We start from the raw sequence: 25,397 nt of genomic DNA on the forward strand, positions 1-25,397 counted from the left end.
CAGGGGAATGGCATGATCAGGGGTGCGTTTTATGAGGCTCTTCCTGGCAGCAGATGGGGTTGGCACGGGCGTGAGATGAGTGGCCAGGGGAGGCAAATATATCAAGATGTCCTGGGGGTAGTCCAGGACCCCAGCGCCTCACCATTGGAAAACAGCACAACCCGCGGAGCCTAACTCTAGCCACGGGGCCCCGGGACGCCCTTCCCACTTCTTTCCTCCCTGGGCCAGGTGAGGAGGTGGGTGAAGGCTGGGTACTCCTTTCATAAAACCATGGGCTCCAGGAGAAGGCAGTGGTTTCAAAAAGCAGATCTCCAAGCGGCACTTGGGTGGCTCTGTCGGCTAAGCATCCAGCTCTTGATCTCAGCTCAGGTCTTGATCTCAGGGTGGTGAGTTCAAGCCCCACGTTGGGCTCCATGCTGGGTGTGGAGCCTACTTAAAAAAAAAAAAAAGTGGATCTCTGAATCCTTATTGAGCTCTGCCTTCACCTTCTCTCACTGTCCAGCAGGGACCCTGCAGGGACAGGGAACCCCGATGCATCACAAACCAGTGCCTATGAAGGCACCAGGGGCCTGGGGCCGCCACTGAAGGGAGGATGTTTGGGAGGCCCAGGCATCGGGTCCGTCATGTTGTAACTTACATTTTCAGGGTCCTGGCACCCGATGGGTATCCAGAGAGGGGACATGTAGGGTGTATAGACAATGCTGCTGCATTTCAGATGAGTGGGGTTGACATTCTCCGATTAGGCGAGGCCCAAGGAAGACAGGAGGTGTCGGGGATGGGTAGCCGTAGCCACCCAAATGTCAGCAGTGGGCCTTCCCAGACTCTTAGTAGCTTCCATGTGGCGGCGTCCCCACAGCAGCAGAACTCGCGACCCTTTCATTTCCATCATGCCCCAAGCTTCCCCACCCATGGAGCACTTGCTGAGGATTCCAGGAATGGGAGGAGGGGCAAGTGAATAAGGGTGGGGGGATGGGCATGAAGGAAGGCGTGTGGTGGAAGGAGACCTGGGTGTTATAGGCAACTGATGAATCACTGGACTCTCCCTCTCAAACTAATAATACACTCTATGTTAATTAAATTGAATTTAAACTAAAAAAAAAGAGAAAACTGTAAAAAAAAAAGAAAACTGCAAAAAATAAAAATTAAAAAAATAAAGTGGGCAGATGGTGATCTGTCTCCACAAAGAGGGGAGACATCCTTCACCTCCAGCCATTTGTTGCCATGGGGGTGGGGGCCTGGGTCATCGATTTTCTGACTCTTCAAGGACAGTGAAAGAGCCAGATTCTTTTTTTTTTTTTTAATTTTATCTATTTATTTGAGAGAGAGAGAGAGAAACAGCATGAGAGGGGAGAGGGTCAGAGGGAGAAGCAGGCTCCCCGCTGAGCAGGGAGCCCAACGTGGGACTCGATCCCAGGACTCCGGGATCATGACCTGAGCCGAAGGCAGTCGCTTAACCAACTGAGCCACCCAGGCGCCCTGAAAGAGCCAGATTCTTATGGGATATCTCCGCTATCCGTCCATTTTTCCAGGTTAGGGCTGTAGAAACAAACAGCCCCAAGTATCAGGGGCTTATACCTGTAAGAGTTCGTTTCTGTTCCTGTTGCATCTTGGCAGGGATGGCTCTGCTCTGAATGGTTGGTTGTCCCTTCCCAGGGTCCAGACTGAAGAGCAGGCCCCCACGCGGTGCCTCTTCAAGCCACGGCTCCCAGGTGGCACGGGTCACTGGTGCCCGCACTCCGTCAGCCAAAGCAGGTGCCCTGGCCAAGCCCGAGCGAGGAGAGGAGCCCAAAGGCCTGCTCCTCCACCTTTCACCGGGAGACACTGCCGCTCACGTGGCCGCCGGCGGGCAGGGGACTGGGGGTAGGCAGGGGACAACGGGGGCAAGAATATGACCTGCCACACTCCCTCTTTTTAAATGTTGGCAACTGAATCAAAAACATCAGAAATGCTGGGCAGAGCCAAACAAAACACAGGGCACCATGGGCTGCCAATTTACAACCTGTAATTTATAGGGTCAGGGATGGAGTGAATAATCTTGCTCTCTTCCCGAAACGCAGACCCCCGTCTCAGAATTCCCTGAGCTCAATAGTCCTCTCAAAAAGCAAAAAATGGTTACCAGGCCTTAACATTATGGGTGAATCTATACGGGCTCCTAGAAATCACGACTTCCTTTTATAAGTGCTCATAAATTCCCTTTCAACAGCTTATTCATGAATTTTACCCGGAAGCTAGGTTGCTTGTCGTTCTGTGATTTTCAGAGTTCACCTTCTTCCATTGTTCGCACTCAGGACCTTTACCTGGGTCTAGTCTTATGGCACCAGTTTCATTCCTAAAGACCGTTGAAGATTATTATTGGCAGAACTCAGCAGTGACATTTGCAAGATGTCTCTGCATCCAAGGGTTAAAATAGTTTCAGGCCAAGAAACTTGACACCATTTCCAATAGTAAGAAGCTCTTTTAAATTCCCTTTGTTATTTCTTTGTGATGGGCGTGTCCTGGATGAGGCTGACACCTGCCATGTTCTTTGAGAATCATGTGTATGGATAGCATCTGAGGAAATCGCCATTCACACCTGTGTCTGTCTTTGTCCAGAAAGAAGACAGTGGGTTAAATCCATCCGGACAATCAACCCTTCGGTCGCACTTTGTGAGTCATTTTGTTACGTACACACACACACACACACACACACACACACACACACACGAAGCAAGTGCCTCGTGTGTGCTCTTTGGAACAATTAAAGTCATTATTAGTCTGGATGGTGATTTAAGGTTTGGACGATAAATGTTTTGTTTTGGTGGTGTCTGTTTTTATACACACTGAAGTCTGAGTTCAGTCTCTGTGATCTTGCTTTCAGAGAAGGGGAGAAATATTTCTTAGCTTTGTGCAAATGCTGGGAATTAGAGTGTTTGCTTATGCTTGCAGAGTGGAGAGTATTTTTTGTCTGAGCAATTGTTGGCGGGAGCTGAGGGCCCAGAAGACTGTCAGGAACATCCAGGCAGTGTTAACCTCTTCTGGAAGAGAGACTATAAAGAAAATGAAGGACCCTCAGAACAGCATAATTGCGGCAGATGGTTCCTGTCTGATAAACCATCAGATGGAAAGCCCTCTGGACTACTGTGTTCTGGACTGTTCTCCTGGTCACTGCAGGACAAGATCAAAGACCTGGGATGAGGGCTGGTTTCCTGGGGTGAATGGATGCCCATCACTAGTCACCAAAGAACAGATGTCGGGACAGGATTGAGCGCCGGAAGGCAGGACCGAGAACCCCTTGCCCTTTCCCCACCTTGGGTGGGGTGGGGCTGGGATTCTAGGCAGAGCTGGCCTGACTCCCGAAGGCTTGCAAACAGGCGGCGGTGTTGGCTCCTGCCACGCATTGGCGCGACAAGAGTCCTGTCAGAAGACTGCGGCTTGTCCACGGAACACAGGCACCTGGCCAAGGGGCAACACCAAGCCACGTGTCCAAGAACAGGGCTGTGTCCGCTCTGGGGTGGGGCTGCCCCTGCTGGGAGAAAGGCAGGCCTTCTCTTTCTTTCTTTTTTTTTTTTTTTGGTTATTTCACCTCTTTTTATTTATCCTTCTCAATATGTAAAAACGTGTGATACGTTTTACAGGATTATCAAAATCGTTTCATCAGCAGCATGAACATCCTATCATTTTCATAAGAATATTACATATAACAAGGAGAAAAGCCAAGTCAAGTTTCTGGGGCCTCAACATATGTCTATTTCTTCACCCATCTGGAGAAGGTGTGTCAAATGTAATTCACTACACCGCTCAGAGGGAAAAATTCGCCATTGTTTTAAGAGGCAGTTCCACCCTAATCGTTCCATGTTTTGGTTTAGCTGTCACTCAGCACTTTCTTTCTTCTTCTCGCTCGCTCTCTTTTTTTTTTTTTTAGAGAGAAAGAGAGCGAGCACATGAGTGGAAGGGGGGAAGGGCAGAGGGCGAGGGACGGAAAGAATCTTGCGAGCTCCATGCTCAGCATGGAGCCGGACAGGGGCTCCATCTCATGACCTTGAGAGCATGACCTGAGCTGAAATCAAGAGTCGGCTGCTTAAGCAACTGTGTCACTCAGCACTTTCTTAAAAGGTAATTGGCAGCTTCAGGACACTTTTTTTTCTTTTTTTCTTTTTTTTTTTAAAGATTTTATTTATTTGAGAGAGAGAGAATGAGCGATAGAGAGCACGAGAGGGAAGAGGGTCAGAGGGAGAAGCAGACTCCCCACTGAGCAGGGAGCCCGATGCGGGACTCGATCCCGGGACTCCAGGATCATGACCCGAGCCGAAGGCAGTCGCTTAACTGACTGAGCCACCCAGGCGCCCAGGACACTTTTTTTTTCTTAATTTTTCGCATTGTTAGCACATATTTCACTTTATATATTTTTTTATCTTTAAAAAATTTTAAATTCAGTATAGTTAAGAGTGTTATATATTAGTTTCAGGTGTACAATAGAGTGATTCAGCACTTCCATGCAATCACCCGGGGCTCATCACAGGTGCCCTCCTTAATCCCCATCACCTGTTTCACCCATCCCCCACCCACCTCTCCTCTGGTAACCATCAGTGTGTTCTCTAGAGTTAAGAGTTTTCCTCTCTTTTGTTTCACCCTATATTCATTTGTTTTGTTTCTTAAATTATACATGAGTGAAATCATATGGTATTTGTCTTTCTCTAACTGATTTTGCTTAGCATTCTATTCTCTAGATCCATCCATGTCATTGCAAATGGCAAGATTTCATTCTTTTTTATGGCTAAGTAATATTCCCTTGTATAACACAACTTCTTTATCCATTCATCAGTCGATGGACACTTGGGCTATTCCATAATTTGGCTACTGTAAATAATGCTGCAATAAATATAGGGGAGCATATATCTTTTTGAATTAATGTTTTTATATTCTTTGGGTAAATACCTAATACTGGAATTACTGGATCATATGGTTGTTCTATTTTTAATTTTCTGAGGAGCCTCCATACTGTTTTCCAGAGTGGTTGCACCAGTTTGCATTCTCACCAACAGTGCACAAGGGGTTCCTTTTTCTCCACATCCTTGCCAACACTTGTTGTTTCTTTAATTTTTTATTTTAGCCGTTCTGACCAGTGTGAGGTGATAGCTCATTGTGGTTTTGATTTGCATTTCCCTGATGAGTGATGTTGAGCATCTTTTCATGTGTCAGTTGGCCATCTGTATTCTTCTTTGGAGAAATACATGTTCATATCTTCTGCCCATTTTTTAATTGGATTATTTGAGGGGTTTTGGTGTTGAGTTATATAAACTCTTTATATACTTTGGAGACCAGCCCTTTCTCAGATATGTCATTTGTAAATACCTTCTCCCATGCAGTAGGTTGTCTTCTAGTTTTGTTGATTCTTTCCTTTGCTGTGCAGAAGGTTTTCATTTTTACATAATCCCAATAGTTTGTTTTTGCTTTTGTTTCCCTTGCCTCAGGAGACCTATCTAGAAAAACATTGCTATGGCCAATGTCAGAGAAATTACTGCCTGTGTTTTTTTCTCTAGGATTTTTATGATTTCAGGTCTCACATTTAGATCCTTAATGCATTTTGAGTTTACTTTTGTGTATGGTGTAAGAAAGTGGTCCAGTCTCATTCTTCTGCATGTCGCTGTCCAGTTTTCCCAACACCGTTTGTTGAAGAGACTGTCCTTTTCCCAGTAGATGTTCTTTCCTGCTTTGTCAAAGATTGACCATATAGTTGTGAGTTCACGTCTGGGTTTTCTTTTCTGTTCCAATGATCTATGTGTCTATTTTGGTGCCTGTACCATATTCTTCTGATGACTACAGCTTTGTAGTATAACTTGAAGTCTGGAATTGTGATGCCTCCAGGTTTTTGTTTTTGTTTTACAAGATTGCTTTAGCTATCCAAGGTCTTTTGTGGGTCCATACAAATTTTAGGATTGTTTGTTCCAGTTCTGTGAAAAATGCTATTGGTATTTTGATAGCGATTGCATTAAATGTGTAGATTGCTTTGGGTAATATGCACATTTTAACAATATTTGTTCTTCCAATCCATAAGCATGGAATGTCTTTCCATTTGTTTGTGTTGTCTTCAATTTCTCTCATCAGTGTTTCATAGTTTTCAGAGTATCACCTCCTTGGTTCAGTTTATTTCTAGGTATTTTATTATTTTTGGTGCAATTGTAAATGGGACTGTCTTCTTAAATTCTCTTTCTGCTGCTTCATTATTAGTGTATAGAAATGCAATGGATTTCTTTATATTGGTTCTGTATCCTGTGACCTTACTGAATTCAGTTTTCTGGTGGAGTCTTTAGGGTTTTCTATATATAGTATCATGTCATCTGCCAATAGTGAAAGTTTTACTTCTTCCTGATCAATTTGGATACACTTTATTTCTTTTTGTTTGATTGCTGTGGCTAGGACTTCCAGTACTCTTTTGAGTAATAGTGGTGAAAGTGGACCTCCTTGTCTTGTTCCTGACCTTAGGGGAAAGTCTCTCAGTTTTTCACCAATGAGCATGATGCTAACTGTGGGTTTTTCATATATGGTCTTTATTATGTTGAGGTATATTCCCTTTAAACCTACTTTGTTGAAGGCTTTTATCATGAATGGATGTTGTACAGTGTCAAATGCTTTTTCTGCATCTGTTGAAATGATCATAGGGTTCTTATCCTTCCTCTTGTTGATGTGCTATCTCCTGTTGATTGATTTGCAAATATTGAACTGCACTTGCATCCCAAGAATAAATCCCACTTGAATATGGTAAATGATTATTTAAATGTATTTTTGGATTTTGTTTACTAATATTTTGTTGAGGATTTTTGTATCTATATTCATGAGAGATGTTGGCCAGTAGTCCTCTTTTTTGTAGTGTCTTTATCTGGTTTTGGTATCAGGGTAATGCTGGCCTCATAGAATGAAATTGGAAGCTTTTCTTCCTCTAATTTTTGGCATAGTTTGAGAAGAACAGGCATTAACTCTTCTTTAAATGTTTGGTAGAATTCATCTGTGAAGCTGTCTGCTCCTGGTCTTTTGTTTATTGGGAGTTTTTTGGTTACTGATTCAATTTCATTGCTGATAGTTGGTCTGTTCAAATTTTCTATTTCTTCCTGATTCAGTTTTGGGATGTTATATATTTCTAGGAACTCATCCATTTCTTCTAGGTTGTCCAATTTGTTGGCATATAATTTTTTCATAATATTGTCTTATAATTGTTTATATTTTTGTGATGTCGGTTGTTATTTCTCCTCTTTCATTTCTGATTTTGTTTGAGTCCTTTCTCTCTTTTTTGATAAGTCTGGCTAAAGGTTTATCAATTTTGTTGATCTTTTCCAAGAACCAGCTCCTGATTTCATTGAACTGTCCTCTTGTTTTTTTGGTTTCTATTTCATTTATTTATTTCTTTTTCAAAAGACTTTATTTATTTGTCAGAGAGAAAGAGCACAAGCAGGGGGAGTAGCGGGCAGAGGGAGAAACAGGCTCCTTGCTGAGCAGGGAGCCCGATGCAGGCGGGACTCGATCCCAGGACCCCGGAATCATGACCTGAGCTGAAGGCAGACATTTAGCCAACGGAGCCACACAGGAGCCCCTGTTTCACTTATTTCTGCTCTAATTTTTATTATTTCCTTCCTCTACTGGTTTTGGGTTTTGTTTGTTCTTCGTTTTCCAGCTCCTTTAGGTACAAGGTTAGGTCGTTTGTGGGATGTTTCTTGCTTCTTGAGGTAGGCTTGTATTGCTATAAACTTCCTTCTTAGAACAGTTTTGCTGCATCCCAAAGATTCCAACTTTTGCCTTTTCATTTTCATTTGTCTCCATGTATTTTTTTATTTCCTTTTTGATTCCTTGGTTGACCCATTCATTGTTCCATAGCATGTTATTTAACCTCCATGTATTTATGTTCCTCTCAGATTTTTCCTTGTGGTTGATTTCTAGTTTCATGGCATTGTGTTCAGAAAAGATGCATAGTATGACTTCAGTCTTTGAATTTGTTGAGACTTGCTTTGTGGCCTAATATGTGTTCTATTGTGGAGAATATTCCATGAAAATAATGTGTAAGGGTGCCTGGGTGGCTCAGTTGGTTCAGCTTCTGACTCTTGATCACAGCTCAGGTCTTGATCTCAGGGTGGTAAGTTCAAGCCCCCATGTTGGGCTCCATGCTGGGTGTGGAGTCTACTTAAAAAAAAAAAAAAACATATATTCTGTTTTAGGGCGCAATGTTCTGAATATATCTGTTAGATCCATCTGGCCAATGTGTCATTCAAAGCCACTGTTGCCTTATTGATTTTCTGTTTGAATGAATTATCCATTGATGAAAGTGGGGTGTTAAAGTCCCCTACTATTATTGTATTACTCTTGATTACTTCCTTTGTGTTTGTTATTAACTGCTTTATTTGGGTGCTCCCATATTGGTGCATAAAAATTTACAATTGTTATATCTTCTTCTTGGATTGCTCCCTTTATGATTATATAGTGTCCTTCTTTGTTACAGTCTTGGTTTTAAAGTATATTTTGTTTAGGGCGCCTGGGTGGCTCAGTCGGTTAAGCATCTGCCTTCAGCTCAGGTCATGATCTCAGGGTCCTGGGATCTAGGCCCACATCAGTCTTCCTGCTCAGTGGGGAGTCTGCTTCTCCCTCTCCGTCTACCTCTCCCCCCAACCCCCAGCTCATGCTCTCTCTATCTCACTCTCTCTCTTTCAAATAAATAATAAAAAAATCTTTTAGAAAATAAAGTCTGTTTTGTCCAATATAAGTATTGCTACCCTGGCTTTCCTTTCACATCCATTTGTATGATAAATGTTTCACCATTCCTTCACTTTCAATCTGCAGGTGTCATTAGGCCTAAAATGAGTCTCTTATAGGCAGCATATAGATAGGTCTTGCTTTTTTATCCATTTCATCAACCTATGTCTTTTGATTTGAGCGTTTAGTCCATTTACATTCGAAGTAATTATTGATAGGTATGTATTTATTGCCATTTTGTTACTCATTTTAAGTTGTTTCTGTAGTTCTTCTCTGTTCCTTTCTTCCTTTAAGGCAAGACTTATTCTTTTTTTTTTAAAAGATTTTATTTATTTATTTGAGAGAGAGAGAGAGTGAGAGAGAGCACGAGAAGAGAGAGGGTCAGAGGGAGAAGCAGACTCCCCACTGAGCAGGGAGCCAGATGTGGGACTCCATCAGGGACTCCGGGATCATGACCTGAGCCAAAGGCAGACACCAACTGAGACACCCAGGCGCCTGAGGCAAGCCTTATTCTTTACACAAAGTTACCACCTACCAACCAAGCAAGCCCTCTGCCTGCAGCCATGCCCACCAAGTGAGGTCTCCTTCTAATGTACCTGCCCACCTGGTGGGCAGGCAGAGGGGAAGCGTTGTTTTCTATTTTGTCAGCCCAGCGAACCCTTTACTTTCCACAGAGGTATTTTCTACATGCAAAGCCATGGGCCTACTCAAAGCTGGGGGGGGGGTATTTTTTTTTCTTCTTTAAATTTTTTTATTGTTATATTAATCCCCATACATTACATCATTAGTTTTTGATGCAGTGTTCCATGATTCATTGTTTGTGCATAACACCCAGTGCTCCACGCAGAACGCGCCCTCTTTAATACCCATCACCAGGCTAACCCATCCCCCCAGCCCCCTCCCCTCTAGAACCCTCAGTTTGTTTCTCAGAGTCCATCGTCTCTCATGGTTCGTCTCCTCAGGGTTTTTTTTTATAATTTGTACAAAAGCATTCCTAAATTTGGGCCTGAGAACCCCAAAATTAGCAACATCTTTTAAGGGTTGTTACTTATTCTCTGTCTCATCTTTAATTTTGGAATGCTTAGTAAAGACTGGTTAAGAGTTATGATTTCCTGAGCTCCTGCTATCTGCCAGGAACTGTTCTAGACCCTGGGGGTACATAGAGAGGGTGGAGCGGGATCCACAGACTCCCTGCTCTTGTGCAGCTTGTGTTCTAGAAGAAGGGTCATTGGTCTCAGCTGTGCTCTGAGGAGCTGAGGGAAGGCTCTCAGCACCCCTCATCCTGAGGCTTGTGTACTGGTAGCGGCAGTAGATCTGGCTGCCTGGGGCCTGCGGAGGGCTAGGCTCTTCAGTATCATTGGCAGCAGGGGGTGGATTTGAAGCAATGGACAAGCCTTTGGAGCCTGCACCCTGGGCATCCTATCTGAGGAACACTTGGAGGGGGCTAAATCCTGCCGGGCCTTTAGATATTTAGTGAGTGCAAGAAGTCGGCTCATGGCAGTTGTATGTGGCTTCTTTCCCTCTCACCAGCATTAATTCTGCCTTTTCCAGTCTGAAGATCCAGCTTCCTGACCGAGAATTTGGAAGTAAAATACTATTTGGGTTCTGCTTTCTTGCTCTCATTGGTTAACAAAATACAATTAGTCCCAATTAGCCCTAGGTAGCCTCCCTTTCCTCAGGAGCTGCCTGCTCACCGAGAGTCTCTGCTTGAGGAGACCTACTCCGGATATCTCTAACCTTTATCTGGACATTTCTAAAACCTGTTTTCCCGGTGGGTTCAGGGCCCTCACCCGGTTGGGCCCTGGATGTCACCAGCTTTTTCAAAGGCTGGCTCCCCTCAGGGTCTCTGTCACAGGCGTCTACAGAGCAGGATGCCCAGAGTCAGGTTCAGGGGAGCACTTCTTTTTTCTTTCTTTAAATTACAAAAAATGGAACAGTCAGCGGCACGAGGAGAATTGATCAGACACCCTGTGTCTAGTAAGATGAGATTTCCAGCCATCTCCACTGGATCTTGCCACGAGCCAGCCAAGGAGGTCATATGTGCCATTGGAAGGCCCGCTCAGCCCCTGAGCCCCACGGCAGAGCCACGCGCCTGTGGATGAGCAGGCATAAAAGCAAGGCTTGGGCACAGACAGCCATGTGCTGGAATTGCACACTAGCCCTTGTGTGCAGCCCAGTGCCCACTTGCGTCAACCACAAACACCCCGGGACCTTGCCAGGATCTGCTCCTGGGCTCCTCCCTCTCCCAGCATCTGACTCTTATGCTCTCTTTCTAGATCTTACTCGTGTCACCTGGCTTCTGCCCTGAGATTGGCCTTGAACCCGTATTCATCTGCCCGGGAGTTGATCCATTTGGCATCTAGGGTGGTTTGTGCTCCAGAATGCGCGTGCTCGCAGCTTCCTGGAGCGGCTTGCTGTGCTTTCACGCCCCGCCCCTTGCTCCCCAGGAGTGAGCCCCGCACGCAGGCTGTGATGCTGCTCGGAAACCCGGCACCCCTTCCTTATCTCTGGTGCTACGACCGGGAGCACGTGCCACAGTCTCGTTTCCCTGTCTCTCCTCGTCCGTCTTCTCCACGGCTGTCTCTACCCTCATTTTGTGCGCTCCTGGGCAGGGGTCCTCACCTTCACACGTGGTCCCCCTGTACTCCCCTTCCTACCAGGAGAAAGGAGCTCTTCCCTTGCGGCCGTCCCATCCTGTCTTCCAAGACTCGCCACACCAACAGTCACATTTGTCTTCCCGAGCTAAAATTCCATGGTTCCTTTTTTCAGATCTATACCCCGTACCCTGAAGTGTACGTGGACTTCCGAGACTCCAGATTTGATTCCTTCCCCGGGTTATTTTGTCCCTGGGAATTTCAACATCTCCTTCATGTTTCTTGTTGCTTCTGCTTCTTTTGTTTTATGGAGCTCTATAATTCTGCTGCCTTATTTAGTGCTTTGTCTAAAACATTTTTGGTTTAAAAAATGAGAGAAATTTAACTTTGACCAGCTCAAGCAATACAGAGAATTTGTGGAGTCGTAATCCAAGCAAGACGGGCAGGAAGACGGTGGGGCATCAGTGATGGGTAGAACTGGAACCTGGAGGCTCTCAGGGCGCTTCTCATCCCTCTTTCCTGCTTGCTGCGTGGTACCTTTGTGCTCCTCAAGTGGCTTTCCTCTCAAGGACGGAAGCAAGACTGCCAGCCACCCAGCCTCACATGCTCCCAGCTTTGCTATCAGACAGGGCGGGCCTTGCTTCTTGGGTCAAAAGCCCCTGGAAGCACCAGGTTTTCATCTTGGATGATTACGTCATCCCGGAGACCAAGGGCAAAACTGGCCAAGGTTAAATACAAGGTCAGATGGCTCTCAGCATCCCACATCTGTTCCCCTCTGAGTCCTCTTCCCCAAGGTGGAGGGTCTTCCAGCCCCGAAGTCTTTCTCTCCTCAACTATCATCATCATAAGCATACTGGATGTTAGAAATGCTTTTTATTGGTGCCGTGAGTGATGGTTAAGAGAAGAGGCAATATTGAATAAAATATTATAGAGATGCTTCCCACCTTGCAGGGACAGGGTATGAGAATCCAGCAAGTGCTCACCTCTCACCTGGGCTCCAGCCCTAAACAATCCTGAGTGCAGTTGCTGATTCAGAGGAGCCTTGTTCTCCTGACTCCAAGTGGATGGTAGCAGAATTCTGTCTTTAGAATAGTATTATTTGCTGCATGTAAGCATTCCGTGACATGTCCTGCCAGAGCACCTACGAGGACACAGAGCTGGGTCTTTCCTGAGATGATCAAACAGGTTTTGTGATGGCCCTTCTACCGGCTTGATCATATGTGTTTGTTACGTGAAGCAAAATTTAGCCTGACACCGGCATTTGTTGTGATCTGATAGCAAGGTATCTTCCTCCAGCTGAGGTTAGAGCCAATATTTGGGGGCCTTCTTGGAGAAAAAAGTATTAAAAAATAACAAAAACAAAATTAGGCTCAAAAGCGAATATTTATATAGAATGAGAAAAGAAATAGCAAATTCCAAATTTTAAACAGTTAATAAATGCACAAAGATCCAGAAAACAGCATAATTTTTTTATTAATGGCTGATGTGTAATGATAGGTATATAATACAAATAAAAGCTGATGTGTAAAATAGCCATAATATAATATATAGATGTATATGGTCTATATATTATAGCTACAACTATTATGTAATATTTTCCATAGAAATAAAATAATTCTATTCTTCCTCTAACTTGGTTGATCAAATTTTTTTGTGAGTCATTAATTTTTAAAATTCATAAAATATGCAACTTTAATGGACATGTTCAGTGTAGTTCTTCCATAAGACTCGTGCCCTATAAATAGAGGAATACTGATAACTTTGATTTTGCACATTGTCTTCAAAAAAGAAAAAAATATCAGGGAATGTTTATGATTGTAGACACACATCTACATAGAGTGTGTATTCCTAACAGAATATCCCTTACTAAGAATTGATGAGACCCGAATCTTCCAATTATCATTTTATGTGCTTAATTGGAAAAACTCTCCACAACTCAGCTTCTAGCTTTGCACATAAAACCGCGCTCTTCTTCCTCTCCCTATATATAGCCAGTGCTGGCGCCACAGAATAGATTCATTTCACAGTAGGCCCTCTGGTACTGTATTTGCCTATCATGTCACCGGGTGAGTTTGCCCAGTGGGTGGTAAGACCATTCCTGCCCAGGACAGATAAGAGTAAGTTAACTGTATGTGGAAATGTCTGCAAACTGGACAAACACATCCCACTCAACCCAAACTAAATATATTACCAACTGAACTTTCCTTAGCTAGTTCCCCAAAACGCCCATAGCACCCAACACCACCTGCAAAAAGGGGTTTGGCTGAAAGAAATTCATGAAGGAAAGAGAGGGTGACTTAACTGATTGTGGTTCAAATATCTGTCCTCTGCAAATTTTGTAAAAACATCCACCATGTAAACAGATGGCTAGGGGCCCTCCGAGGACCACGGAAGAGGGCCATCAAAAGAAGAGTTCGCATGTTTAACCTCATTTGTTTTGTGGTATATTGCCTCTGCACCAAACTCTAACTACAGAGGGCTACCAACATTTAACTGATTGGGAACAACCAAATTGGCGTAGGTGGGTTTGCAACAAAGGGAATAAAGCTCCTGCTTATAATCATCAGCGAAACAGTCATAAATTATGGCGCTTTCTAATTCATATATTGTTTGCAATATTCCCTACAACTGTTCACAAAACCGTGGTTGAAAACGACACCTACAAGGATGAAAATAATTACACAATAAAATTGTATAATATGAAAATACGTAAATGAGGCCTAGTATTATTAGACCCATTTAAAAAATTTATAAATGAGGAGGCTGCCTGGCAAATGCATCTATTAGAGTCTGCGATAGGTGATGAGTGCATGGTTGAGAAAAGCAGACCAACGAGACAATGGGATTAATAGGTACAAATTAGTGATGGGTTGGTTAAAGGTAAGGAAGACAAAGTATTAAAAAAATAATTTTGAGGGTTATTGTGAGTCTGGGTTTCTGAAAGTGGTTGCTTTCGGGGGCGCCTGGGTGGCTCAGTGGGTTGAGCATCTGACTCTTGGTTTCTGCTCAGGTCATGATCTCATGGGTCATGGGACGGAGCCCAGAGTTGGGTTCCAAGCTCAGCGCAATATGCCTGAGGATTCTCTCCGTCTGCCCCTCGCCCCACTTGCATGTGCACATACACATGTGCTCTCTCCCTCTGTCTCAAATAAATAAACCAATCTTTATTTTTTTAATTTTTTTAAAAGATTTTATTTATTTATTTGACAGAGAGAGACACGGCAAGCAGGGGGAGTGGGAGAGGGAGAAGCAAGCTTCCCGCCGAGCAGGGAGCCCGATGCGGGGCTCGATCCCAGGAACCTGGGATCATGACCTGAGCCGAAGGCAGACACTTAATGACTGAGCCACCCAGGCGCCCCAATAAACCAATCTTTAAAAACAAACAAACAAACAAACAAACATTATGAAAGTGGTTGCTTTTGACCTGATGGGAAAATTGTGGAGAAATATTTATTTGAGCATTGAGAGCGGAAAGGTTATGAATTTAATTTGCAACTGGTTAAAGTGATGTATCTTAATGAACTTACTTGGTCATCTTGTTAGAATATAGATAGATTCAGCAGTTTGGGGCAAGTCCCAAGTTCCTGCAGTTCCAGTAAGTTCCCAGGAATTCTGACACAACAGATTCAGGGACCACACTTTGAGTAGCAAGGCATTAAAAGTGACAAATCAATTTTCGAGGATAGATTTCTTTTGAAAGATACGGGGAGGGTCCTGACAAGAAGGGCTTTTCATGTCTTTGGAAGGAAGCAGTCTACTGGTCTTCTCTAGAGACAAGGGAGCAGAAGGACCTCAATCTTGAGGGAATCCTCAATGCAGAGAAGAGGAGGATCCAGGGCCATCAAGAAGAAGAAATAAAAAGAGAACCAGGAGAATGTAGTGTTATTAAGGAATCCTATGCACTTATACTAAAGAAAAAAAAAAAAGAACCCTATGCAACAGAGTTTCAAGGAAGAAGAATTCTAACATGTAATTAATTTATCCCACCATCTTCCATGGCCTCCTTTCACAGCTTTGTTCTATGTTTTCCAGCCCTCTCTTGGCTATAATAGGTGGTTATGGGATTGTCTGCCCAAAGCTTCCTCACCCCTTTGGCTAGGAAGACCTCCCCTCGTTAGTATCATAACTGTAAGAGCTGCCATGTTTTTATATGACCCCACACGCCCTCCCTAGAGTTGATTGGTCCAGGCATGGGCACCCGATCCCGTTTGAGCCAATCATAGTTCTTCCCTGGGACTGTTCAAAATAGGGCTTGACAGTGGCAAACGGCATTAGGTACAAAATCCGCCAGTGGTTGCCAGCCATGTTAGAAAACAACGCAGAGAAAAATTAAAGACGGGTGATGGCAGCGAGCCCTGGCAGTGTTCCAGTTGGTTCCAGCTGCTCCCAAGCCTAGCTACCCCCATCCCTTCATTGCCCATGATTTGTTTGTTCAGTACTCCTTTGTCTGACCCAGAAAATTCACCTCTTGCCTAAGTGGGTTTGAGTCACTTGCAGCAGAATCCCGACTAATACCCGGCAAACCATTTCCCAACACATTTCCTCTTGTACACCCCTTCCCCTGGGCCTGCACACTGCTGAGTATGGCCTTGCCTAGGTACTGGTACGGGATGACATCAGGCCAGACCCAGCTGCTGGACAAAGACCATAAACCCCAGCATTGGTCTTGGTGGATGTTAATGTGTCACTGAACACCATTGTACCAGATCCATGTGTTCGGGCAACAGCTGAACAGAGCCCACAAAAGCCTAATCTTCAGTGTACTGGGGCCTCCACTGGCAGATTGTGAAGACCCTGGGGGCAGAGCTTGATGTGCATACCTATTTGCAATGTACAATTTCCTTTTTTACACATTTAGTCTAAATTAAATTCGTTTTGGAATTCTCCAAGTTCTCGCTTAGTGACATCTCTCCGCCTTACTTTACGTTCTAGGTACGTTTCCCCAGAACTGAAAGCTACTCCCATCTTGAGCTCCCTGGCTGCCTCAGACTCCTGGAGAGGTCCTATCCCTCCAGTTTGTTAGGATTAGTTAACTCCTTACTTTACATTAGTTAACTCCTTAACTACTTGGAAATTAGCGGGAAAAAGTACAAATAAAATCTGCTTTTGCAAACAGGCAAATATGGTTAGAACTTCCCATTCTCTCCTGTACCTCTAATACATGCGCGCGCACACACACACACACACACACACGTGCTCGCGCGCACACACATGCACTCACGCACACCGGTCCTGGCTGAGAGCAAAAAGCCCACCTCCCACCACCCCTTCTGCAGGCAGAAATGCCGGCATTCGTAAGCTGTCACTCTGAGGAAGACAGCAGCTGTGTTATTCTATGATTTATAGAACAGATTTGCATTTCCTTGCCTTTGAAGCTTGCCTATAATCTGCCACATAAATATTTGAAAGACAGGATGGTGGAAACAGACCTAAGCAGCTTAATCGAACACTTGGCAGGTAGAGGACTTGGGCTGGTGTTCATTTCAAACGCCCCCATTGCCCCAGGGCCTCTCGGTGTGTGTGTGTACAAAATTGAAATTCAGTGTTTAAACCCAGTCCTACAGTCAAAATCCCACTTGAAGGAAAGCCAGAAGAATGCCTGTCGGAAGACAGGCTTCATTTCATGTCTTGTCTCCTGGGCCAAAAGCCCAGCTGGCTTCCTTAAACTCTGTTCCAGGAAGTGGGAAGCAGGGAGCAAAAATGTCTCAGGCACTCCAGAAGCCCCACCTGTATACATGGAGTGATATCTGGGCTCTGCCCCGCCCCACAGCAGCCCTGAGGCCATGGAGGTTGTAGGAGCACCATCTCAGAAGCTAGCCAGAGCTTTAGCAGTCCCAGGAATCCAGAAGGTCCCAGTGGGGGAGCAAGGAAGCCTCCGATTTTCCATGTACCCACCCCACACAGCATTTCCTCAAATGTGGCACTGAGTGCGCATTCTGGAGTTGTTATAGGCTCATATCAGGTGGCCAATTTCACAGCACCCTTTAGCCTATTAGAAGCTCTAAGTTTTGCAGCAAAAACAACAATCTAAGTTTGCTTCTCCTAATTGGGCAGAAAATACACATTTATTTTTCATGGTACTCCCATTAACACACTATAGAATAAGGAGAAAATGGGAAATGGTGCCATAATCTGATCCCATAAATACATGTTGATCCCCCTCTATGTGCTAGAAGGGAGAGCACCAAAGGTGGTCTTCATCCTCAAGACAGACCAGGAAGGCCACTCATGGCTGAGGCTCCTTATCAGAGGTCGTACAAGTTGGGGGGGGGCTGTACGGGGACTGAAGGAGGAGGTGTTCCAATCTAAAAAGACCTTTCATAAAACTCTGAACCTGGGAGGGCAGAAGATCCAGTGAACAGAGACCCAGACTGAGAATCGGGAGACACGGGGAGCCCTGCTTTGCTATGAGTTCTATGGCCCATGTCCTGGGCTCAACGGTTTTGCCTCTCTGGACCTTTGTTTTCACATGTGCAAAATAAGCTAGTTGGCCTTGACCTCCACACTCCCTTTGGCACTACTATTCTACCGCAGGCTGGGGAAAGAGCTCGGATTTCGATACATGGGATGGTGGAGTGACCTCTCCTCCTACCCGCTCCCACCTGGATTTCTGGAGCTCCGGAGGAAGAACCTCACTGTGTCCGCAACTGGAGTTGCTTGCAGACTCAGGACAGAGAGAGGAGGGAGGTGGGGAGATTGGTGGCAAAAGTCAAACATGGAGCTCCCAGGACACGGCTCACCCTTAGAGAGAAAGGACTTGGAAGCACAGCCCCAAGTTAGAAGGAAGCAGGGGTCCTGGCTAGTGTGGTGACCCCCTACCACAACCAGCCACCTAGAGGCCAGCAGACTGCTGGGGCATCTCAGCAAACTCCCAGTCCCCCGGATGCTGAGCGACTGTGATCTAAGGCCCTGTGGTATGGTCACATGGGGGGCAGGAAGCTGTTCTCCTTCTTCGACTCCCCAGCAGGGTGCCAGGAACCAAAGGTCCAGGAAAGCCATGCAATTTGCAGACATGGGTGAGACATCCCCAGGGACTTGCAGAGAGGCTGTGGGACTGAGAAACACTGAACAGGTGTCATGGGTGGGGTAGTGAGCCAGGGGCGATGTGCATCTGACCTCACCTGGGCCCCCTATGAACTTACTCTCCTTTCACCAAAGCTTCAAAGGAAACCAAGATTTGAGCTAGGTCTGCCGACCGCATTCTGGGAAAATGGCTGCCTAGAAACAGGAGGGAAGGAGACCCGCCTTCAGAGGAAGCCTGATGAGCATGCCTCGTGTCCCTGCTGACAGCGGGAGGAAGGAAGGAAGGAGGAAGACCTCACTTCTCTCTGTGCTGGCCTGGTCAGGCTGGGATGCGCAGGGCTGGCTTGAACTTGGGAGAGGTGTTTGCTGTAGATAAGGGGAGGACAAAAGGGGAATGACCAGTATCAAAAATGGAAGAAGATCTGGGGACTCCATTCATCAGTCAATCCTTATGTCCACCCAGCAGCTAGGTTATAGAACGGGGTTAGTGGTCAGGGGTGGAGGGGCGGAGATTACTATACCAACAGCCCAGAACAATCAGCCCCCAGCCTTCTCAGAGCTTGGCAGAGCTGCCCTGCCCTGCCCCCACATGAAAGCGAAGCAGCTGGCCCAGCCTGCCATAATGGGGGAGCTACCAGGGAAAAACACATAAAGACACACAGAGAAAGTTCCACGGTTACCTTGTCCCTGTCTTTCTATACTCCCGGGTAGATGTGGCAGAAGAAATGGCTGCTACCTAAACTAGGCAGTGCCCAAAGAAGCCTTTGACCCCATTAGTGTGCTCTTCATCAAAACCGTGGTGGCTTTTCCTCTCTTCACAGAGTTGAGCCCATGACCGAGCCCATTGTCCTGTGGACTCGGCAGCTGTGCCTCTGACCTGGGGTGGGGCTGCAAGTCTGGGCAGGAGAGGCTCCGGGAATCTAGAGTTGCTGCCAGTGATCTGTTCCCAGCCTGAGGCTGGAGCTGGGCTAGGTTCCAGGAGCAACTTTTGATCAGTCATTAAGCACAGACTTTGCTCTAGTCACACAGCCACCTCCTTCCCACCTCAGGGCCTTTGCACTTGCTGGTCCTTCTACCTGAAATACTCTTCCTCCTAATCTTCGCTTGACTTGTTCTCCATGCTCCACCAAATGTCACCTTCTCAGAGAGGCCTTCCCTGAACACCCAGGTTAGTGTCACCCCTGTTCGCTCTCTACTTATTTCCTTTTTGACACTTAAAACAATCTATAGGGGGCGCCTGGGTGGCTCAGTTGGTTAAGCAACTGCCTTTGGCTCAGATCATGATCCTGGAGTCCCAGGATCGAGTCCCGCATCGGGCTCCCTGCTCAGCGGGGAGTCTGCTTCTCCCTCTGACTCTCCTCCCTCTCATGCTCTCTGTCTCTCATTCTCTCTCTCTCAAATAAATAAATAAAATCTTTAAAAAAAAAAAGTCTATAGGTATCCTGTTTATCTGTTTCCACGTTCACTGTCTCTTTCCCCCCAGAAATGTTAGTTCCTTTAGGGGTAGGGTCTGTTTCTTGTGCAGGGCTTTTAGCACAAAGCCTAATGCAGGCTAGGTACTTAGTAACTATCTACTGAATGAACAAATGAGCAAGCTGTGTGGTTGCTTATTCAAGATAACCTTACCCCCATGCTTTTCCCTTTGTAACAGAGCCCCAAATTTTGTTTGACAACCTGTCCTACTCATGACCGTGTGTTTTACTGAGCCATTCATAGTATCCCCTTTCCCTGTGCTCGTAATTGGTTTCAGAAAGGACACACGGCATAATTCTAGCCAGAACCATCAGCAGAAGTCCACTGGGTCAGGGAAGGGGCTTCTTAAAGAGTTTTTCCCTTCATAAAAAGAGGAACAGACATTGCCTTTTGATCTGGATACAATGCCTAGTACAGTTGAAGAAACTGGGTCATTGATGACATTACTGAGGAACAATACTTCTTGTTACCAGGCTCAAGAAGTTTCCTCATTATTAAGCCATTGTGAGCTGTATCATTTGTTACTTGCAGCCAAAGACATCTGAAACATCAAGACTACAGCATTTGCTGTCCCTTGGTCTAGCAGCTGCCACTATGACTAAGACTGACAGAGAGAGACTGACAATCCAGAGCACACCAGCCACAACAGAGGGGTACAGAGGGTGCTACGGCAGAGCAGAAGGTAGGAGGAAGGAGTGCCTAAAAGCAGGGAGCTAGGAGGGTAATTGAGAAGTTTCACAAAAGAGATGGGACCTGAGCTGAGTCTTAAACAGAAAGCAGGAGTTGTCCAGATAGACACACTGGCCAAGATTCTCTTAGAGGAAACAACAACATCTCATGTTCCAGAGAAGTAAAAGAATAAGCAGGATCACCTGCTTATAAGCACCTATGATGCACCAGGCACTGTGCTAAGTGATTTAACATACGTCCCCCCAACCTCTAATCCTTAGGATATGCAAGCAGGTAAATACTGTTATCCCATTTTTTTAAACATGGAAACCGAGGTTCCAAAGAGCTGTGACTTGCCCAAGGTCATATAGCCGGAGAGTGGCAGAGCCAGGCTTTGACTACAGACCATCTGGCTCCAGAGCCCACAATTTACCGACCACTCCAGTCCTCGTATAGAAGTAGGCCCTGTTTGGGAAGAAGACACCTGTAAACTGACCCAGTGTCCTACGTGTGGAAGACAGCAGAGCTCCATGAGCAGGAGAGAGATGCGTGCGAGCAGAGAGTCAGGAGAGCGTGTGCCCTGGGTGACATGGTGGGGAGCTGCGTGGGTGATGGAGACAGGGGCAGACGAGAGAGGCTATAGGTGGCCCGAAAACACCAATCTCTCTTGCACCGTGTTTATTTTAAATGGAATGACTGCCATCTCTTACCCATTTCCTTTTGCAAGACCCTTCCAGCTAAATATTATCCTAAAAATTTATCAGCCCACAAATTTTTGTTAACCAGCCTGCTAGAAATGTTATACAGATGGCAAAATAAATAAAACCCATCAGTAGTTACGACTGGCCTCCCCGAAATGGTAACTGGCCTCGGGCTCCCAGGAACTCGGCTTTGAGAAGTCGGCCTTAAATAATGAACAAGAAGATGAAACAAGTGTTGGGTCTCTGGGCACCGCGTGGCACTGCAAGTTGGCACCCCAGATCCCACAGATGCCTTTGGTTTGCAAGCTCTCTTTTTCACAAAACCAGGGGTATGGCAGACACCCATCACCATAATAAAATAACGGCACAAGCTAATTTCCCCAGGCTTCTATCTCAGCAGGGAAGGATATAATATTGCAAGCCAGCAGAAGCCACCCGAGTGGTGATACAGTGGTTCTGTTTTACATTACATTAAATGTTACTATTTCTGAAGGGAATATCTGTGGAGCACTGGTGTAACCCATAGCAACCAGCTAATAAATCGTAACTTACACTGCCTCAGCTTATTGTAGGGGTGGAGAACAGCAGGGAAAAACAAAACAAAACAAAACAAAAAGGCAAATACTGGCAAAAAAAAAAAAAACACCACATCTTCCCCCACCACCACTACCTCCTGTACACACACACACACACACACACACACACACACACCACACCACACCACACCACACCACAAATACAGGTGCATCAGCATTCTCTAATGAAATTATTTCAGGTGAAGTGGGACAATTAGCAGCCAAGCTTTTTGAATTCTTCACCTTCGTGTTTATATATATTCGATGCCTCTTTGAGAGCTCCGAAGGGGTATTCTAAATGTGGCCGGCTGTCGGCCCTGCCCTCCAGAAGGATGACCCTCTGCATCACTTCACAGCCTTTAGCGAGGGTGACAGTCTCAGCGTCAAGCCTGCACGTGGAATGGGGCCACGGAGCTCACCTTTTCTCCTTCTGTCTGCAAATAGCTTTTGCCTAATTGCTCCCATACTTCAAATTCACAGCAGGCTGGTGAGCCTTGCTCTTTGCTCCGCTGAGCTACTCTGGCCTCAGCCCCTATAGATTCTTCCCCTCCATTAACTCCTTGTTCCTCAGGCCCTTCTGTTTTTTACAGAGTCAGTCCCTCCGAAACGTGGGCATGGATCCGGATTTACAGGAATTATTCATGGAGCACTTTGTGGCCTTGAGACAGTCTGTTCATCTGTTTGGGCTGATTAACCGTGCACACCCCCTATCTGTCTGTGTGAACAGTGCTGGACTTGAAATCGCTCCCGATTCTGAGATGCCCATCACTCAGCGGGCTTTTGAAGGAAACGACCAACACTTATGCCACCTGAGTAACTGCCCCTGGGCATTTTTCTTCTGTCTAGCCATGTCTGCTTGGGTGCAGAGGAGGGGAGTAAAGAGTACGCCCAGGCTCAGGTTCAAGGGGCTGGCTCTCCTTGCCGCCTACCCTAGAAGAGTGTATATACAGACACATACAGAGACAGAGATACATAGAAAAAGCAAATGTAGCAAAATGCTAACTAGTGAATCTAGGGGAGGAGCACATAAGTATTCATTACACTATTCTTTCAAGTTTTCTGTAGTTTTGAGCGTTTTCCCTATAAAATCCTGGGGGAGAAGACATTGACAGACAGCATGAATATCCTATTTACTCACTTAGACACTATTCCAATTAGACGTTTACATTTTGTCCATTTTGACTCTCTCAGTTTTTACTATTATGCACTTGCCTTCCGACTTCTCTTACTCAGGCTAAATTAGAAGAATCAGGGTAGCATATGAGTCCACACGCCTGTAAGGATGCATCGTGTTTTCAAAAGCATTATTTGGGCTCCTGCTATGTATTCCTACTGTGCCCCTTTCTCTCTCTCTGTCTCTGTCTCTCTCCTACCCCCCCACCCCATCCCTTGTCTCCCCACCAGTGATCTCAAATGCTCCATGCATTTAGGTGACCTTGGTCCTCGCCCTTCGGCCTCGCATACCCTAGCTAAGACTTCCTTTGAGCCGAAGCAAAGAAAAGAGCATCGGTCACAGCCCCAACCCCTACCTCCCATAAGCACACACCTGAGACTTTGACAAAAAAGGACAGCAGGATTAAAATCTAGCTTTAGTTTATCCAGTCCATAATAGAGGTGGCATTTGGGGCAGGGTCTTGGTGGAGGAGGGGCTCAGAGTTGTGGAAGGCTGGGTCTGGCCCTGGCCGCCAAAATGTAGATCAGGCCAAGCCCAGGATGGAAGACCATCTGGCAGAGTTTCTAGAGAGGGCAGGTTCCTGCTGCTTACTGTCCCCGAAGCCAGAAAGGCCAGCCTGTCCCATTGACCATTGGCAAGGGGCCCTTTGCCCACCTGAGCATCCAGTCCTGGCTGTGCTCGCTTACCAGAGACACACACCTCTACAGTCTTTGGCCAACGTGTGACTTTATTGCTTCGCTTCCTCTAATACATGCCTTGCTCTCCCAACAGGGCCAGACTTCTCCATAGGCAGAACCAGTGAGGCAGTTACGGTGACAGGAGGTCCTCTGGGACCTCACCTCACTGGGTGCTGCCCACATCTTCAGACAGTCTGGCCTGCCTTACTCACTAGGCATCACAGGCAAAGCACCTTAGGTCCCCAATACTTTTAGAGGCCCACAAAAATGTGTTAAGTTCTTTTAACATCAGAAGGGGGGTAAAAGGAACTATTAGGGATAAAGATTATATTCTTTTTTATGCCAAGACAATCATAAAATGTAATTTGTAATTTGTTTTATAGAGGAGTCCCCCCTCCCCCTTGCCCTGAGGAAATGTGCCGAGGCTGTGGGAGGCCATGATGAAGCCCTGGGGTCTGGTCGGCTCTGCCCCTCCCTTGCCCCAAACCCAGGGTACCCAGATGCCTCAGGACCTCCCTCCCTGTTCTTTTTCTCTGTTTGTGGCACCTTCCCCAGCCTCTCTCCCCACTGTGGCTCTACGGTTCACGTTTTCTGGAATCTGCAGCCAAACAGGACAATTCAATGTGAGGAGCTCTTCCCAAAACTGAATTTATACCAATGAGAGGACCATTCTTTTTTTTTTTTTCTCTAAAATGATATACTCCTTTCTTTTCCTTTTGGTACTAAAATGTCCTTCCACCTATAAAATTGCGGTAATGGCAGATGATATTTTGAATGGCAGATATGTCACAAGTTGTAGAAGTCGGTGACCATCTGCTGATCCAGCCTCGATCCCCACTTCTGTGAACATTGCCCTGGCTGTGAAACCCCACGCTCTGACAAGTCCTGGCTTAGAAAACTTGAGTTGATCTTTCTTCCAGACTGACGTCTCATGGCTCCTGCTCTATGAAGCCCCCTCTGGCCCCAGGCTCTACACTCCGCTCCTCTCCATAGGGCCCATCACACTCACTTCCCCCTGTCCTGTTAGCATTTTCTCGTCTGCCCCCCCTCTACTAGCCATCTTCCTTCCGGAAGGCAGGACTGCGCCTTACTTCCTTGTGTCTCCTCCGCTTGGCAGGGCACCTGGCACCCGGTAACTGCTCAATCAATCTTTGTTGGATGAATGAAGAAATATACCAATTCCCAGAAAAAATTAAGTGAATGGATAGAATTTCTCCAGCTTTTAGTTTTTTTTTCCTCTGTCTACATTTTTATTAAATCTTTGGCACCTGTTTTGCTTGTCCACTGGCCAGTGCTAGCAGATGACTGAAAGAATTAGCAAGTAGCAAATGAATATTAATGGACCCAGACACATAGCTGCCAGCACTTAGTTTGACAGCTTGTTTTTTCTGTGGACAGGTGTTTGGGCTTATGGTTGTGGTTTTATATTGTGTGTTAGTGCCTGTAAATTTAATTAAATTTAACATTTCTAAGCAACTTAAGCATACAATAGCTAAATACGTAATTTTGTGCTAAATCAGAGACTATATATGGACTTAAATATATCAATATTTCATGGTGATCTGCAAAGGGTACTATGACTGATAGGAACCCTGTTGTCTGAAAAAAATAGAGACCAGAGGATAGAGAACCGCTGTCCTGGTGCAAATTTGGGCTCTGGAGGCAGGTTTTAAGTGGAATGGGGGCTCTCAGTGGTTACAGGGAGCCTAAAGCAAGGGGGAGGGATGCAGGAAGTAGGGGTGGAGAAATTTGTAGGAGGCCAAGGCTAATCACTGGTCCCTGTTCCTCCCGCCCAT

This window comes from Eumetopias jubatus, unplaced genomic scaffold (assembly GCF_037043125.1).
Source record: "Eumetopias jubatus isolate StellerSeaLion01/CBP00866 unplaced genomic scaffold, mEumJub1_p1.0 scaffold_4, whole genome shotgun sequence".
Lineage (NCBI taxonomy): Eukaryota > Metazoa > Chordata > Mammalia > Carnivora > Otariidae > Eumetopias > Eumetopias jubatus.